The sequence below is a fragment of the Saccopteryx bilineata genome, chromosome 2, assembly GCF_036850765.1.
Source record: "Saccopteryx bilineata isolate mSacBil1 chromosome 2, mSacBil1_pri_phased_curated, whole genome shotgun sequence".
Taxonomy (NCBI): Eukaryota; Metazoa; Chordata; class Mammalia; order Chiroptera; family Emballonuridae; genus Saccopteryx; species Saccopteryx bilineata.
This window is the reverse complement of record NC_089491.1, coordinates 41095435-41115054: the sequence shown is the minus strand read 5'-3', so window position 1 is coordinate 41115054 and position 19620 is coordinate 41095435. Positions and strand designations below refer to the sequence as shown.

At 45.8% G+C, this 19620-nt stretch overlaps 1 protein-coding gene across 5 annotated transcripts in view; it reads left to right on the top strand.

The window, feature by feature from the left end:
* The window catches only part of DAPK1 (death associated protein kinase 1), a 194530-nt gene that overhangs the window by 80574 nt on the left and 94336 nt on the right, over positions 1 to 19620 (top strand). The gene's annotated exons all lie outside the window — the stretch shown is intronic.

Genomic DNA, 19620 nt, shown 5'->3' with positions numbered 1-19620 from the left:
CTTCCGTAGTAAAAATTGTTGAGCACATCTTCTGAACAAATATTAATATTAGTACTTAGATTAATATAAATTGAATCAACATTAATATAGCCATATTGTAAACTTTCAAAACTTTTTTTCTGTGAAATTTTATCCTGTTTAAGTATATATGTTTGAGGGAATTTCGAATTTTGGGACCAGTGCAAAGTTCAGTTCCATTTGTTTTATCCCAAATCACTAAGATTAACTCTTTTGAACCAGTTATATAGTACATGACACCCAGCATTTCAAAATCAATTTAGCAGTCACCTTCTTCAGTTTTATATGTTTTTATTATATTCTGTGGACCTAGACATGTAAAACAGTTGACATTTTCTTTAGTGATTGGGCCAGTGCATCAAAAATTAACCATAGGAAGTTGAAATTTCAAGGCCCAAGGCTGAACAAATGGTTTCAGCCACTCATTCAACAAACATTTGCTGCAAGGATGAGGGAGGGAAAGTGTGAGTTGTTCTAATATAGTCAGAACCCTCTCCTCACCCTCCTACATACACTCCGTAGATTTCCAGACATACTCAAAGGTACAGCTTCAGAAGTACACAATATATTCTAGTAGCTGCACAGGTTTCCTGTTCTTCTCTTAGGCTGATGGGGACAGGTTTTTGTTTTGTTTTGTTTTGTTTTGTGACAGAGACAGAGAGAAGGACAGATAGGGACAGACAGGAAGGGAGAGAGATGAGAAGCATCAACTCTTCATTGCGGCACCTTAGTTGTTCATTGATTGCTTTCTCATATGTGCCTTGATTGGGGGGCTACAACAGACCAAGTGACCCCTTGCTCAAGCCAGCAACTTTGGCCTCAAACTGGTGAACCTTGCTCAAACCAGAAGAGCCCACACTCAAGCCAGAGACCTCAGGGTTTTTCAAACCTGGGTCCTCCACGTCCCAGTCCAACACTCTATCTACTGCGCCACCCCCTGGTCAGGCTGATGGGGACAGTTTTAAAGCCAGCTCCTGGGCACAAAGCTTTTCCCCATGTTCCTTGCCTTTATACCAGGTACATGGTAGTATTTCACATTTATGTTAACAATAATGGAAAAAGAAACAAGACCAGGTCTTTCTCTACTCTCTTTGCCTATATAAATGTTTCTTTTAGTGCTTGATTTTTCTACATGGAGCATTTATTTCTATGCCTCAGTAGAATGCTAATCTCATTTTTCTTGTGCATGATAAATGTTGGCCTTGCATAAAGTCACAAAGTTAGCTTGAGAAATTTAGGGCTTCTTTGAACATGTGCAAACTCGAGTGAGAAACCACTCAAACAGCCTCAAACTGGAGTCTTTCTTCTGTGGCTGTTTAAGAGACCAACGACGTTTAATTGTCCCAGGGTGAAGTTGCCTCACAAAATCTGACCATTCATGCACTCCTGGAGCCGTGAGACCAGAAAGATGTCAGAATAAAATCAATCAAGGACTTAAGACCTAGTAAGCAACCTTTTTGTACTCATGCTTTCCTTGTCTTCATGCTGAATATTTCAATATTTCCTAAGTCCAAACAGTGTAGCACCATTCGCACATGCCAAAGCGTTCTGAAGCCAGCAGCCTTCCTGGAGGTCCACTCAGCAGCCCTTGCTCAAGATGGCTTCTTCAAAACAGGGCAGAGAACTTGCATGGATTTTTGTGGGGTTTTTTGCATGGATTTTTCTTATTTCCCCTGATAGGACAATGTTTAAGCGTATATTAAGTTTTACCTTTGGAAGACTTGAAGTGGCCATTTCTAAATCCTACTTAAAAAAAACCCTTTCCCTGCCTGGCCTGAGGTGGTGCAGTGGGTAAAGCGTCAACCTGAAACGCTGAGGTTGCCAGTTTGAAACCCTGGGCTTGCCTGGTCAAGGCACATATGGGAGTTGATGCTTCCTGCTCCTCCCTCCTCCTTCTTTTTCTCTCTCTCTCACTCTCTCTCTCTCTCCTCTTTAAAATGAATAAATAAAATCTTTTTAAAAATAAAACATTAAAAAACCCTTTGCCTTCCTTCCTTATCCCCTATCAAATAGTGACCTGAACCTATTTAGGATCTTGGGACATAGACATAGGCATTTTATTCCCAGCTGTGATATCACCTAAGTATTTCCAAATGTTAACATTATATAATGTGATAGTATAGAGTATATAAAACACAGTCACATCTTTCAACCTCTTTTGCATCTTGCAGTGATCCTATAAACTAAGCCAGTGGTTCTCAAAATATGCACCTAGAAGATTTCCAGGTGCACCCTATAGTATTCCAGTGAAATATGTGCCTATTGGGGACTAAAAAACCAACAGGGTTTTTGGAGTTTAGATTTTGGGGGGCCAGAGGTGTGAGCAATTGGCTGTAAGCTGACAAGTCTGCCCAACCCCCCACCTTACTTGCCTGATTAGATTGCAAAAGGCTGTTAAGCTGTGGTGCTGGATTGTTTACACTACCCCCCATGTTCCCCTAAAGACTGGAGGCAAGTTTCTTCTATCCTTTGTTTGATCTAAAGTTAAGATGATATGTATGGTGGGGGTTTTCTGCACTCAACACAATTAAAAGAGGAATTCTTCCTGATGAGGAAATGAGAGTTTGCCTGTCAAATACATGCCCAAACATTGAAGAAATCACTAGGACACATCAGGCTCATCTTTCTCATAAACACAAGAATGAAAAAACTTAACACATTCGTGCCGGGACCTGCCCAATTTACTAAATCTTACTAAGAATGTATCTGTATATATAAAAAGATAACTTTTCTTTCATTTAAAACATTTTTTAACCCCTCTTTTTTACAAATTCTAAAAAGCATAACAAAAAAATGTAACATAAAAATGTTTTTAATGTCAGAATAAATTTAATTTTGTCATTTATTTTGTTTAATTACCCTAAAAGCACGCTTGGACTTTTTTTTTTCTTTAATATATTTGACTTAATGATTATAACATATTTCTCAGAAATTTGTATATAGTGCACCTACAATTATTTGTAGGATTTTAAATGTGCCCCGACTTCAAGAAGTTTGAGAGCCACTGAACTAAGCATTATTAATCTTAATTGTGTTTCCTTAATTTCCCAAGTGACCATGCTGTGAGGCTCAGAAAAGGCACTGAAGGACCAGCGCTCCCACCAGTGGTAGAAGGGAGAGTGGGCTCAGCACCCAGTGCTGCTTTTTTTCCTGGCCTAGTACAGTCCCCTGCTATGCATTTCCAAGCAGAATCTGGAGATATTGATGATAATGTAAATCTTATTTTTCGAGTTTCAGTCTGGGGAGATCATTAGGATAACAGAAATTCCAAACAATACATGAGGAAGAAATTCTGTGGTAGGATTTCAATTGCCCGTAGTGGACAGTGTGTTTTCTTTTAGTTAAGTGAGGGGTGCGGCAAGCCTGAGTCTGGATTTCTACAGCCCCTACAAGCAAAGCCTCTTAAAGTTGGAAGGAATCTAAAAGACCATTGTCCAACTCCCCTCTCCTTCCTGGCTGATGGCCTAATTCCTCTTGACAGTCTTTCAGAGGGTGACAGTTCTCATCACCAGAGGCAATACCTTCTATTGTCTTGTCCTCGCTCTGACTGCCACCTACGCTGTCAGCATCTTTCCTACCAAGTGCAAGTGCCCAGCATGGGGCCCAGCTGTTACTGAGACTGAGCATAGGGTGATAGTGGGGCTACACTGTGCTTTGTAGTCAGCTAGAACCATCGGGCGTTTTCTATATGAACTGCTGTCGTGTTCGGTTAATTTCTGTGGGCCTGATTGTAGGCATTTCTGTTTATTTCTCTTAGGAATTTTATTATTGAGTCTGTGGGATAATTTAAGTTCTAGGCTCTGTCAGGAAATTCAGCCATTCCTTTTAGACTAGTTATTTTAAAATGTGGTAAGTATGCCCTGGCCGGTTGGCTCAGTGGTAGAGCGTCGGCCTGGCGTGCAGGGGTCCCGGGTTCGATTCCCGGCCAGGGCACACAGGAGAAGCGCCTATCTGCTTCTCCACCCTTCCCCCTCTCCTTCCTCTCTGTCTCTCTTTTCCCCTGCCGCAGCCGAGGCTCCATTAGAGCAAAGATGGCCGGGGCCCTGGGGATGGCTCCTTGGCCTCTGCCCCAGGCGCTAGAGTGGCTCTGGTCGTGACAGAGCGATGCCCCGGAGGGGCAGAGCGTCGCCCCCTGGTGGGCGTGCCGGGTGGATCCCGATCGGGCGCATGCGGGAGTCTGTCTGACTGTCTCTCCCCGTTTCCAGCTTCGGAAAACTACAAAAAATAAAAATAAAAATAAAAAATAAAATGTGGTAAGTATGCTTTGCTCTGAGGTACTGAAGAATGTCTTGTCTAGGACTAGAGAGCCTGATGGCCTGCCAAACCCACCACGTGGTGATTCACTGTTTCATCTGCAAAATAACCATGAAAAATCAAGCCACAGGCCTTGCTGAAATTAAAATACTTCCTTTCGTGTCCGTATAATCCCCCGTTTCTGCTCATCCTATAATCCAGTCGGGGGCGGGGTGGGGGTGGGGAGAGGGTTCTTGCTGCTTGTGCTTCCTATTGATCAACTGCTGCATTTCATTCATCTGATCAGTAATTGATTCTCAGTTTTTGCTGGCTACTAATAACAAGCTAATTTGATGTACAGAGGGATCCAGCTGGGCCCTTTTCAACATCAATACAGCATCACTTCTTAACGTTTGTCTGAGATTATCAGCCATGATTTGAGGTTGCTTCTGCTACATTGAATTGAGGTTTAACTTTCTTGCACCTGAAGATATTGGATTTCTTTTAAATGCCTATCTGGGCAATCTTTTATTACCTCTTTTCTAAACTCAAGCTTCATTTCCATCTTAACAGTGTTTTCCCAACTTCCCCCTAAGAGAATATCATTGTTGGCTTTACATGTATGCTCATATGTGCGCACGCGCGCACACACACACACACACACACACACACACACAATGGAAGCTAAAAAAAACAGTTAGTTTCCTATGGTTTTGACTGACCAGCCATTTTCAGTCCTTTTCTACCCATCTTCTTGTTCAGAAGTACTTAAGTTTGGATGATTTTTTCCTTCTCAAAGTTCATTTAGGTTTTTTGAATAATTTGTGGTATGTTGCTGTATTTATACAAGATTGCAAGTCTGGCCTTCCAATTTTCCATTCTTTAGAAATCTGACCTCATAGAGTTTGCAAATTGCATTTTGCCTTTCAAGGGCCAATTACAGATTGCTTAATGACTGAGAAGTTCCTATTTTTAAAATATCGAGGTTGTGCTCCAATTAGGGAATTTACCCAGCTACCTGAAGGTATGGCCTAAGGCAGCTGCTGACACAAACCACTTGGCCCCAATTCCCCTGGAGCATCGATAGCCTATATGAGGACTTTAATGGGCCTTTGCTTTTCAAGGGAATGTAGGAAATCAAGTACATTCATTGTCCCCTTGACAAGCTTCTAAGGCAGGTGCAGCTCCCAGGGACCAGCTGGAGCCTAGCACAGAGCTGGAGCCCAGCAAATGTCTGAGAAGAAGAAATGCGTGTGACTGCCAGGGGCCAGGATGTTCTGGCAAATGATGAGACATCTTGTGTGATATTTTTAAACCCTGTAACAACTGCTTTTCCACGTTCAGAAAGGTCAGTGAGAACAATTTCAATATCTAGGTAGTCAGCATATAAATTTAGGGTGACTCATAAGGTGATTACGTTAAACGTGTTAAATCTAAAGTGTGGTTGAGTGCAACATGTTGGACTCTTGGGACTCAACAACCATGTTAATTTTCAGAAAGAATCTTGGATACAGGTGTGATCTAAACAATTTTTAAAAAGCTGATATACTGGTAGATCGCTATGAAGGGGCTTAAAATTGAAACTCGCCAAGGCAGTTCTTCTACTGTTACTTCCTCGTGGATTCTAAACGCAGTAACTGGTGATATATCTGTGATAAACGCCTAACAAATCACGAAGTAGCTGGAAAGTGGGTTTTATATTGGTGCCACTCACTGGCCTGTTAGAGGAAAGTAAGCGCGAAACCGTGTGTGCCGGGGCTGCTCCACGTCCCAGCCAGCACCTGCCTCAGAGCTCACTGTCGTCAGGAAGCCACCTGGCCACCCCAGAGCCCAGCTGCCTCGCTGCTGGAGTCAATATGGAGCCTCCAGAAGCCAGCACCCTAAAGTGAAGGCCTGAATAAGAGGCTTGGAGGGTGTGTGGAGCGCCGGGTGTGCTGCTTAGGTCATCACGAGTGTCTGTTTCTCCCTGTTAGATTGTCCCCTGCTTCAGGGCTGTTGTCACCGTTGCCTTTCAGGCGCCTTAGCCGCCTGGTCCGGGTGTTTCCACATGACTGCAAGTAAGCACAGGTTCTTGATCCAAGTGACCAGGCAGTGCGGACCCTCAGGGAAGGCGTCTGGCAGCCTCGCTCTGCTCTGCAGTCAAAGGTGTCAGCTGTGTGGGGAGGGGCGCAGAGATCTTTAGCCCCCAACACTGCAGACGAGGGAGTGGGAGGCTGATACTGAATGGAGGCCAGCGCCCCTTCTCACTCTCGTCACCTCTCTCCCTTGCCTGCCAGAAAGTTGTTTCTGTCAGACTGAGCTTCTGAAGTCCCCGGGGATGATCACGCTGCCACATCTCCCTGAATTCAGATGCCACATTTTCTTAGGAAGCAAAGCCCCATGCAGAGGTCGGTGGGTTTGCAGTCCCACCTACAAGAAGTATGACTGTCGTACTTCATACACACATGTTATTTTTCATTTTCTTGAGTGTTTGACCTATGACCTGATTGGTGATACCTGCTCCTCAGAAGTCTCCCTTCCTAGAAGTGACGTCATCCCTGTAGCTAGCTGGTCTCCTGCATGCGGTATTTTACAGCCCTCCTCTGCCTCTGACAAGCTTCATGTTTGCTCAGTTTGATCACAGGGGTGCGGTCCGCCCACGTGGCAGGCTTCCAGGGAGTGCTGCTTCCATTGAGGGAATACTCAGACTTCCCGGGAGCTCTGGTTTCTCTCTAACTTATCATCTTTCAGCTTTATCTGCGTGGCTGTCTCTTCAGGTAACTCCAGCAGTAAATTTCCCTGCCAGCCTTGCCTTGCCTGGCCTGAAGTGACCCCCCTCAGTCCTCTGCCTGTTTTCTCCTCTACTTAGACTTCCTCTGTGAGGTGAGTCCCCACCTGATTCATAGCCAAGGTGACAGATCTCTAGACATCATGGGAAAAGGCTTGGCCAAAAGCACTGTGAAAAGGATTCCTCCTGGCTGGGCTGACAGCCAGACAACCACTAGCTGCCTCATTGAGACCTGGGCCCATGACTCTTGCAACCACAGAGAAGGAAAACCCAGAAGAAAGTGTTGCCCTTGGTTGGATTCAGTCTGCAGAGCCAGATGGGCCCTTGTGCAGCGTCTCCAGTGTGTATTGGTCATATGGCTGCACCAAAAGCCCCATAATGCCGATCACGTTTGCATTTCTGCCAGGTCATTCAAGTCCAAACTCTTCACCAATGACAAAGCATGACACAGGTTCCCAAACCTGCCCATGAAAACACACAGGCCAACAGTATTTCTCCCTAAGCTGAGAGGGAAGACATGAAAGTATTCATACATCTCCATGCAGTGTCTGTCATGCTCCAAAGCTGGGCAGAATGCATAGCAGGGAGGATGACCCCACAGTTCCTCTCCGCTACCTTTAATCCGTACAACTTCCTGCAGCATTTGCACAGTCGCAGTGCCCATCGGACTGCCCAGCTTTTCCTTTCTCCTTACCTCTGGCTTTAATCTTAGCATCTTGAATGAATCTTTCTTTTTTGGGGCCATGGAATAAGGAGCTTCACCTCAGCTCCTTGTCTTCTGTTTCGCCATGAAGTTATATGAACCTCCTGCCCCCTTTCTCAACTTTTTTCCCCTGAGAGCAGCTTGCTGAGTTGAATACAGACCGTGCCTTATGGCCCAGTTAACTTTAGCCCAATACTTGAAAGGGGATTACATGACAAAGTCAGGATAATCAAATAATGGGATTGGCCCAAGGGATAGCATGCTGACTCAGAGGGGTCAGTCTGCGCTTGATCATTCCGACTTAACTCCGACTTCAGCATGCGGAGGTGACCGGAGAGCCCCCTGCCCACCCTCTGATCCCCCCCCACGCCCCCCCCACCCCGCTGCAGCACAAACATGGTCTTTGGGCAGGAAGCCTGGGTCCCCAGTCATCTGATGTGGGGGAGGGCTGATCGCTGTGTGACACCCTTTCTTTATAAGGTTATTTTACTCTCTGTAATGCTGGACTCACAAGGTAATCCTGATTCTGAGGTGGGGCTTGTATATTTGGAAGAAATATTTGGAGCATTGATGTTTGTACTTGTCTGGTCCATGGGAGGTCCTGTTTAGACTGTATCAAATGACACTTTTACAAAACTTGTTTTCATCTTTTCTTTCCCTTTGGCTTTGAAAACAGAAACAAGCAAACATATCAAGTACCAAGCCTGTGTTCTGCACGCTGCTGTGGGTTACTGTACTTCCCCATGTATAACACACATATTGATTTGGGGGCCCAAAATTCGAAAAAAAAAATGTATTACATAAAGTTATTGAACTAAAGTTTTATTCATCATAAAATTCATACCACTCATCACTGTCAAAACTCCCATCCATTAGCTTGTCCTCATCTGTGTCCGATGACGAATCACTGTCTTCAACAATGAGCGCAAAAACAAGCGCGAAAAAGTGGGAAATGCAAATTTAAAAAATCTACAACCGCACCCAGTTTTTAGACCCCAAATTTTTCGGGAAAAGGTGCGTATTATATATAGGGAAATATGGTAGGTTCCCCCCCCCCCCCAGCCTCAGCTAGAACAGGACCACCTTCACTCTACACCCTTCCCTCATGGAACAAGGGCTAATCTGTTTTATGATAATTCCTTCTGATGGCACAGCCCAGAAGTCGAAGACGAGTTCTGACTCAGGCAAGATCAGGCATGGCAACGAGTGACAAACCGAAGGAACCGCACTACACCCACACGAGACGGCAGTGTCATCCACAGGCTTGTGTAAATCAAGCGCCTGGAAGTCCAGTCAGGACACGCTCAGGGACCCCCAGGCTCAGGGCTCCTTCCCGTCATCACGGCCTCTGCTCAGCGCCGGGTTGCATGGCCCAAGGTGGCAGCGAGGGCTCCAGGCATCGCCTGTGAATCCGCCCGCCAGTCTCAGTGCACTCTGCCTCAGCTCCCACTCTCTCCGCCTGCTCTGCCTGCTCTCGCCGCCCCGGAAGTAACCAAACACAATTGACTCCGGAAGAAAAACACTTCTAACTTCAAAATTCCCTGCTAGTCTCAAATGGTCCCAGGCTTTCAGCAGGACTGAGACCATTGTGCATTTCCCTGTCTGCTCTATGCAGCCCTGACCAGCAGCTGGGAGGTAGAGACGAGGAGTGGCCTCCTCTTCCAGGCCTGACTTAATTGGTCCCCACCCTTCTCATGGGCCACCATCCCAAAAGGGCTGAACCCCGTGGTCATCTCCCACCCCCGGCTCTGCACTCAGGCCCAAGAGAGGGCACTATGACTGGTGTCTGCTTTAGGAAATACAGTAACCTCAAAATGCAGCTCTGTACTGAGAATGAAAAGGAAACAGTGCATAAAGAGCCTGGTCCCAGCTCTTAGAAGCCCACCATTTAATGGGAGACAGGACCAAAGCAAACTTTCCTAAGAAAACTGGATTTCAAAATGCTCCATGACCGCCTGACCAGGCGGTGGCGCAGTGGATAGAGTGTCAGACTGGGATGCGGAAGACCCAGGTTCAAGACCCCAAGGTCGCCAGCTTGAGTGAGGGCTCATCTGGTTTGAGCAAAAATTCATCAGCTTGGACCCAAGGTCGCTGGCTCAAGCAAGGGGTTACTCGGTCTGCTGAAGGCCCGTGGACAAGGCACATATGAGAAAGCAATCAATGAACAACTAAGGTGTTGCAATGTGCAACGAAAAACTAATGATTGATGCTTCTCATCTCTCCGTTCCTGTCTGTCTGTCCCTGTCTATCCCTTACTCTGATGCTCTCTCTGTCTCTGGAAAAAAAAAAAAGAACAAAATGCTCCATGACCAAAAACAAACCATGAATAACCCCAAACTCTTCAAAACACTAATGCTATATATACTCCCTCTTGGAGAGGACAGGGTCTGCTCAGTTCTAAATAAAGACCTGTTGTGACTCTGTCTACCCCTTTTCCCCTAAACTTGCTTGGCCATGAAACCCTTTCTCACATAAGCATGTCTTTATGCAGATGTGCTCTTCAGATAGATTTGACATTTCCCCTCTAAGAGGTCTAAAGGAAGGGGAGTGAACAAAGGTGCTCACTGCTATCTTTCTAATCTTATTTCTGAGCCCTCACTTGTGCTACTTTGCTAATTCGTTAATTATGAGGCTGCTCTAGCCAGCTGATACTCTGTGTATTTGGTTTCTTTGACCCACTGGTAGCACCACACTTGTGCAGAAATTCAGACCCTTGCCCGCTCTTGCCTTGCGTCTTGGTTTTGCCCTGTTCTGCCTGGCAGGCTTCTCTGTGTGGTCCCGACCTCTGGGAGGATGCTCTCCCCAAGGGCTCGCCTCTGTGCCTGCACTCCTCCGCCAGGCATTACTCACACCTCCCGGCCTGCCCTGGGACAGCACTTCTCATTCTGCATCTCACTCCTGAGTTGTACGTGTTGTTTGGTTCCCGGGGTGACCTGCTGCTGTGTATCACCTTGGTAAACACTGCCTTTCCCTGTCGGCACCCTGGCAACCTGCGCCACTTTTCTCGTTGGTGAGGGAACCTGTGTTCTCCAGATCGTGGCCATGTGGACTGAGTCCTGGTAGCAGTTCAAATTAATTTTTAGAGTGTTTAAAGAATAATAATAATAATTAATAGTAATAGTAATATATCACCAGCTTTTCTTTTTTGTAAAAGGTGTGTTGCCTTCCTGTCACGCAGAGCTTCTCAAAGGCCGGGAAGAGAACAGTTCCTAATGTGGGCTGCACCATGGACCGGTCCGAGGGAACTGAACTTGGTGCTGAAGTCCCCAGTCCCTGTAGGGGGTTAGCCTTCTTCATTGGTTGACATCTGTGCAGCCGGAGGGTTAGGATGGAAGGGGAGGTTTCCGCGAGGACGAAGCAGTTCATCTTCACATGCGTCCCCTAAAGGTGGCGTCACCGTGGGAATGTGACTGGCATTCAGACCAGTGAGAATAAAGATTAGGTTGCAGTATGTGTACTGGGTGCTGTTGGAGCAGCTGGGTTTTGTGTGTTTCCCGGGGGGAGGGGGGCAGGAGGAGGCAACCTGCTTGTCCATAGAGATGGTGAAAGGTAAACTGGGGGCGAGCACAGCCCAGTCAGCATTCTGTTAGGACATTTCAGAGTCTTTGGCGTTTGTTGTTGGTTTTTGGTCTTGGCACAGAGGTCCCTCCTAAATGATGCAGCACTTTCCTTGAAAGATGAGGGATTGCTGCCAAGAGGGAAGTAAAGAACCTGAAAAGTGAGCCCACACACGCTGATGCGCTGGAGGGCTCACAGTAGGGGGACGGACCTGCGTTCAAGATGGTCAGGGCACTCTCGCTCCTTCCACACTCTTCCCTTCGGTCGAGTGGTCCATGACATTGGTCTCCTGCTGGCCCCTCACCGTCTGTATTGAAGCCTTCCTTTACACAGCTTCCTTGGTCCTCTGTTAAACCCACCATCCAAAATATTGCAGTGACTGTTCCCCCTGTCCACTGCTGAATAAAAACCCACTCCAAAACTTGGTAGCTTCAAACAGCAACTTATTATGATCTCTTGTGCTTCTACGGGTTGCCCAAATTTTCTTGCTTAGGGCGTCTCACGTGGTTGCACTGAGATGTTGGCTGGGACTAGAGCCACCCGAAGACTTGATAGGACAGTTATTCACAATGGTCAGTCACCTGGCCAGCCTTTTAAAGCTGCTTTCAATGTAGCAGGAGCTGCTGAGGGACCACCTCCATGCGGCCTCTCCACATAGCTTGGGCTTCTCCCAGCATGGTGGCTGGACTCCCAGAGGGGGCACCCAGGAATGTGTTCCCAGAAACTTCAGAATCGCTTCTGCCACATTCTATTGGTGAAGCAAGGCTCAGATTCCAGGTGACCGGGCTGAGAGTCCACCTCGTGATGGGAGAGGCAGGGTCACCCTGCAGAAGTGCATGTGAGATGGAAGATATGGTAAAAAGCCATCTTTGCAAATTGCAGTCAGCTTCACCTACCCACGGGCTAAAACTTCAGCCTCCAAGGGGACAAATCGAATAAACCTCCATTCCGAATGAAAATAGCTTAGTTAGTCCTAATGGAGGGGGGGGGGGGGAATGGAGACTTAACACATAGTTGTTGGGTAGAAAACGCCAAGAAGAAATTGGTGCTGCTTTTCAGCTGCTGAAACATGATGTGTGTGCTTCTCTGAGAAGCGCGTTTGCTCATTTTCGCCCTTCCCATGTGCCTGATGTGCTTCGAGAACCCAGCTTCCACGCACAGGCAGAGCCTCACTGCATGTTGTCATCGCCCTTGCTTGAATGGGGAAACTGAGGCTCGGCAAGGTACCTGCTTTACCTCGTCGTTAGTGCCATTGAGCCGGCCTTGCTTCGTTCTGGGCGGGGCTGTGTTTGTGGAGCTGCTCCTCGTCTCCCTCCACCACCCCCCTTCTCTCAGAAACACTCAGCACCCTCCTTCTGCTCCCTGCCTCGGCTCCTCTGGGCCTCCGTTCAGAATTCGTCCATCCACACACACTTTCCTGTCCCTGCTCGCATCCGCCTTCAAGACACAGCCTGGCCTCCTGACCTCACTCTCTCCCCGCGAGCTGCCCAGAGTGGCCAAGTCTTTTTTATAGCCCTTCCCACATAATGGTGTTACCCGCTTGTCTCTCCTCTTAGTCTATGAACTCATCAGGGTCTATCCCACTGCCATAAAATGTGAATTGTTATCAAATGTTAACTCATCCTCGAGAAATCATTTCTGTCACCTCGCCTCTTGTTTGAGACCTGTAATTCCAGTATTCTAGAAGGACCCAAGCTGTTACCTCCCTCTCAACACGGCTCTTCAAGAAAAATAGTTGGCTCATAAGCCAGCACTAAAACTGTGCCAGGGGGGTTGATGCATGAATTCAAAAGTAAAAAAATTATTTTGTGTTAATTAGAAACCTTATTGCAAAGACTTGGAAGGAGGGCAGAGTTGAAACATATCAGCTGTTTGATAGGAGCCAGCTCGGTGCCTAGCATTAATGTAGGGAGTTTGCAATAATAAATAGTTACTGCAAATAGTTTTTAAGTGTCATGTGTGCTGGGTTGATAGGTATGTAAAACTTGAAAAAAATTATATGCTGTTTTAGTCGGTTTTTTTTGAATCTGCACTTCTTGGCTGGGAGCTTGTTCTGTGGTGTTGGATCAAGGTCAGCAATGAAAATATTAGAGCCTAGGTTAGGCACCAACCCATAAGGAAGAAAAAATTGTCACTTCCAGCCAATTTTCCCTTCCTGCATTTCGAATGCAACATTTTTGGCATTGCATGTCCACCCCACCCTTCCCAAAGTGAGAGCAAAGCTCCCACAAAGAAATGTATTTGAAAACAAAACCTGAATGGATTAAATGAGGTTCAACACATTTATTTTTAATGCACAGTGAAATACGTAAGACCTGCAGAAACACAGATGCTTCACAAACAGGTTGTAATCCTTGAGCAAGGACCTTGAAACTCTTCTCTGGTTCTTTCTAATTATTAGTGTCATGCTTCCTAAGCACATGCACTAACGCCATTTACCTTCGGTTGCAGAGCCCCTCTGAGCATGTGAAAGCAACGGTTTTCATGAATGAAAACAGTTGATGAGGTTTCGGTAGGGAGGAGAAGGCTACATTGCCCAAACTTATTTAACCACAGCCTCTTCTCTTTGCTTTTCCCCCAGAAAGCTCTTTCCTAGAATGATGCTCTGCAACTTGAGGGTAGGGAGTAGGGGGAGGTGGCTTGTATCGCAAACAAAATGGACACAAGTCCAGCATAGCTTCCTGGCTCAATGAACAGAGCTTTGGAGCAAACACACTTAGGTGTAGCGTCATTTGTCAATTATGCAGACTTACTTGCTGGATGATTTAGGGCCATTTTTTAAACATCTCTCTGAGATTTGGTGTTCTCAATGACAGAAGAAATGACAATGGTGTGAATCACATAGAGCTGTGATCATTAGTAAGGTAATATGTGTAAAGAGCCTTGCATAGAATCCTGGTTACAGTTCATTGAGTGACTACAAGTGTACTAATGAAATTAGATATATAAGTAAGCCAGACAAAGAAATTAGATGGCGGGTTGCTCTTTATGAAGCCTTTCTCCCTCTGTGTTACGTTTGCTGTTTATAATCAATTTTGTGATTATGTTTGAATTCATTTTTTTTTTAGTATATAGCTGTTTAAAGCAGGATATGTCTCATTTCATTTCTTTGAATGTTTCTGACCACGAGTAGTTAGTAAATGTTTATTACAATTAACTGAAAGTTTTTATGTCAAAATAAATTTGGCTGACTGTACCTAGGGCAATAAACTGTCCTGTCTGTTATTAGACGACAGAATGTTTGTGCATTGTATAAAAAACGACATACAACTGATTCTCATTATTCATGGTAGTCATGTTCTACAAATTCACCACTAACACAGAATTAGCAAGTACTGAGGCATCAGTCCTGGAGAAAATACAGGGTTGGGTTCCCACAAGCTTCTGATCACAATGTTGTTGACAACAGATCTTTGGGTAACCCTGTTTTATATATGTTTCTGTTTAAAGGCCCCTTATTTAATATACATTATTGATTCATTAACGTAGAACTCATGGCCCACAGCACTACAAGTCACACCTGAATGAAGCTTATCTGACACACATATTCTATGTAAGACACATCCATAGCCTTTGTGCTTAGGAACACTGGACAATACTTTAGCACTGTCCTTGGGGGGGCCATTACAAATAGCACAAATGAAAAAAAAAGTGCCACTAAACAGACCACAAAAAGGACACGTTTGCAGTATGAGATGAAACAGGAAGGCAGTGTTACCTTGATCACCTTCATCAGGCAACTCAAACCTGCAAATGACCATCTAAGTGCTCAAGTGTTGATTATGAGGTTTAAAGATAAATTTTAATGAGTAGGTGAATTTGCAAGTATGGTTCCTGAGAAAAACAAAACAAAAAACGAGACCACCTATACGCTGTTTTGTCAATTAAATGGGCAGTGTGTCCGTAAAGTGATGGTGCACTTTTGACCGGTCACAGAAAAGCAACAAAAGACGATAGAAACGTGAAATCTGCACCAAATAAAAGGAAAACTCTCCCAGTTTCATACCTATTCAGTGCAGTTCGATGTGGGCTCACACACAGATTTTTTAGGGCTCCTTAGGTAGCTATCCCGTATAGCCTCTACAGACTCGTCACTGACTGATGGCCTACCAGAACGGGGTTTCTCCACCAAACTGCCGGTTTCCTTCACTGCTTATCCCACCGAGTAAAGTTATTCCTGTATGGTGGCACTTTGTTATAAACGTGCCAATATTCACGTTGCACTTTGGTCACGGATTCAAATTTAGCTAGCCACAGAACACACTTAACTTTCCTCTGTACCGTCCACATCTCGACTGGCATGGCCGTGGGCTGCTCCGCAGTATACACGGTGTTACGTCATCATCTGCGCCTGCGCACATGCTGCCACATCATACTACAGAAACTGAGAGGGTTTTCCTTTTATTTGGTGCAGATTTCACATTTCTATCGTCTTTTGTTGCTTTCCTGTGACCGGTCAAAAGTGCACCATGACTTTACGGACACCCTGAATTTTCCAGTAAGGAAGCTACACGCACCCACCCACAGAACTGATGCTGCAGCCTGGTGTCAGTCACTGAGGAGCTTGGGTCTTTGCAGGTCTTTGTAATGACGGAGGGGGCTGGGATGGCAGGCAGCCAGTGAGTGTGCCGCTGTGGTGGCCTCACTTCTCTGTGTGCGTTTACCTCTCCCTGCTTAGAGCTCGCCCTGGAAGCTTTGTCTCCATATTACTCTGGGAGCTCATGATGTAAAAGCCCTTGCCAAAACAAAAACAAAGAGTGAACAAATAGTTTTTTTCAGTTGTCAGTGTTGGGGGGAAGGGACTGGGCAAGAGGAGTAGTCCCCAAAGTGGGCACCAGGAACTGGGGTTGGGGGGCGGCTGGGCCAGCTGCCCAGGAAGGAAAGGCTGGGAGCAGCAGTTAACCAACAGTCCACAGCTCAAATCAGGCCTCCCTGAGAAAATTACTATTCTTGCAGAATAGCTGCTTCTCCAAGGTCTGTGTCCTCAGTTTGCTGGCTGCCTGTGGAAGTTACACTGTGAAAATTTCTGACACATATTAACAGCAAGGCCCCCATGGGCCACACGTGGGGATGCTGCCTGCCCCTTGGGCACCGCTGTGCCCGAGTTCCCAGGCGAGGCTGCAGTTGTCAGCAAGTCAGTGGGGCTGGGAGAGGGAGGGGCGGGATGGTGGGTTTGAAAGTGGAAGCCAGCAGCCAAGTTTAGCAAGAGTTTTTTACTATGTAGCTTTGTTTTTCCTTTTAGAGTGTCCCCCCTCCCCCAGTCAAGAGAGGCGATGTTGCAACATTTTAGGATTTAAGCAACTATGAGCTAATGACAATAACTCTACTTGTCAAAGACTCCCCAAAGCTAACACTTACTGCAGACTCACTGCCAGGCACTGCTCTAAGCCCTTTACACATCGTAGCTCATTTGAACCTTCCCCTTGCACCCCAGCTGCCCTTCCCGGCTGGCACTATCATTATACCCACTTTACAGATAAGGAAACTGAGACAGAGATCATGAAATACTGAGCCCACACAGTCACATGGCTGGTAGGTGGTAGAACCAAGGCTCCAACACAGACAGTCTGTGCTCCTAGCCCGACAGTTACTGAATTACAGTGAAGTATCTTCAATTTAACGCCTGTTTTTTAGGATTATAGATTCAGGATCTCCACACCCAGTGCCTCCAGGAATAGAAAGAAGCCCCTGACACCCCTCTGTCCTCAAGGAATTAGCCTTGGGAGAGACAGAAATGTCCAAGAAACAGGCAGAAAAGAGCAAGTGCCACAGGACGGTCTGAGGTGCTCTGTGGGCTCAGGGGAGAGCACTGGTTGGAGCGTGGTGGCAGGGGCAGGTGTTTGGGGAGTCAGACATAAATAAGGAGAGATGTTGTTAAAGCAACAGCACTGAGATGGACCTAGAAAATATCCTATCCCTCAGAATCATTCCAAACCCTCTTTTTTTTAAATTATTTATTTATTTATTCATTTTTAGAGAGGACAGAGAGAGGGAGAGAGAGAGACAGAGAGAGAGAGAGAAGGGGGGAGGAACTGGAAGCATCAATTCCCATATGTACCTTGACCAGGCAAGCCCAGGGTTTCGAACCGGTGACCTCAGCATTTCCAGGTCGACGTTTTATCCACTGCGCTACCACAGGTCAGGCCCAAACCCTCTTGAACCCTCTGCAGCCAGGTTTAGCCTAAACAAAAGCATATAACCATGGAGCATTAGACCCCCCAGTACTCGTGGGTGGGGGCTTTCCTACCTGCTGGCCCCTTAGAACCTCCTCTCCTGCTAGTGCCCCCTTGTGGAGACCCCAAAATGTGAGTGAGAGAGTGGGGTTCCAGATGTTTTGCTGCAAACCTGAGCCGCATAGTGAGCTTCGACCTGCACACACACTTCTGGCCTCCGCCATGAGTTTAGTATTTCAACTTAAGCCAGCCCTTAGGGTTGGTGAGGCTTGATGCCTTCACTTTGCCGTGATTAAAAGGAAGTAACAGTCAACAGCGGACCATTGGTGATTAAAAACACACTCAGATAGTCTTTAAATTTAGGTTTACATTTAAATGTTTTGTGGTTTGCTTGCAGATATTTTGTTTTTATGGCACTTTGGTTTGGTTTTTTTTTTAACAGTGTGATTTAAACCACAGAGTCTGCCTTGAGTGTTCACAGCAGCTGAGACAAGTCTCTGTGACTGTGACCTGGGAGAGGCATCCCAGCCAGCCCCTGGGAGCACGGTGGTTTGTGGTTTGGAGGCGCTGTGCTACACAAGGCGTGCTGCCTGTTCTCTAACCTGGGGCCCCTGAGAGCCCTCAGTGCGGACCTGATACCGTCTTTGTGACATGTGGGCCTGTGTTCCTGCTTTTCTCTATAAACCGCATCTCTAAGTAGACAGAACACCCAGTTCTTCATTCCCCTGAGAAATTAGAAAATGGTTGTAATAAAGCCATAACAGATCCCATGGCTTTTTAAGGTCGAGAGTTTACAGGCAACCAGTGCTAGCATGCCGGCGTGATCTATTCTTCAGTGTCTTTGCTATCCTGCTGCAGGGGGAAAGAGGGTATTAATAACCTGTCATGCAAAAATTTGACACTGCTATAAAAATACATAATCTCTCACTATGCTTTTTTGTCCCCCTTCACTGGCCTCCTGCTGCTAAAGTAAATGAGTAATATTTTAAAGTACCCATCCTTTAGTTTCAAAATATTGCCCTTAATTTGATTTTCTCTCTCCCTTTTGTTTTCATATGAGGAGAATAAAACAACCTAAAAATAACTGTGTTCTCCATCAGGTGCCGAGAAATGTACAGGTCCTGCAATGGGTGGATCAGCCTGCCTCGGGCCCTGGGGAAAAAGTGAGGTTCTGCATGGGAAGCATCTTTCACTTGTGTTTCACTTACATTCAGGGTAGCCTACTTAGGTCTCAAGAGCTCATCCACTTATGTATTCACCTTTCATTTTTTGTCGTTATTTTATTTTATTCTTTTATGAATGCATAGGAGGTGCTGGTTTGTTGCCGTGGCATAGAATGGATAGGATGTTTTCCTGGGCACGAAATAGAAAACACAAATTGAACTGGTTTTAGCTGGAAAAAGAATGTATTGACCGATGTTGCTGAAAAATCTAAAGGCAGATGGCTTCAGGCTAGGGTTGATCTAGCCACTCCACAGTGTAACTTTAGACCTATTTTCTTTCCTTCTACGGTCTTTCTCTCTGGGATGGTGATTGGCTTTAAACTAAGTGTGGCTGCCTGCATGGCCCCAAGATATCTGGCAGCAGTTCGGGGGAATCAAAAGAGTCTCAGAACAAGTCTTTGTCTAAACTTCTCTGGAAATTCTTACTTAGGTCATGTGCCTATCACTGGAGCCAAGACAATATAGTGCACTGATTGGCTCAGCCTAGGTCACATGATCTGTATCTGTAGTTGTGGGTGGAGTCAGCTTCCCAGGACCACAAAAATCCCTGGATATAGATATTGGAAAGGGAAGAGGGGGATGGTGATTCTTGAGAAGCAATCAACAGATGTCTCGTACATAAGGCTGATCGGTTCCCAAAGTGTGAAAAAAAATACACTACTCACAAAAATTAAGGGATATTTAAAAATGAATATGAAGCGATAAAATATCCCCTAATTTTTGTAGCTTTTTTTATTGTTGTTCTGGGTATTTCAGTGGTTGAATATGTCATCAGAGTCAAGGCTCTATATTTTTCTATCAGTACCCTAGTCTTCATTTCTTGTTTTCTCAAACACAGAAGAAAAGAGCTTGTCGGAAGTAAGGTCTGATCCAAGAGTTCCTTCCCACTGTCCCTGAATCTGAAATGGGAGGGAAGGAGGCTGGCGCAGAAGTGGAGGCATTATC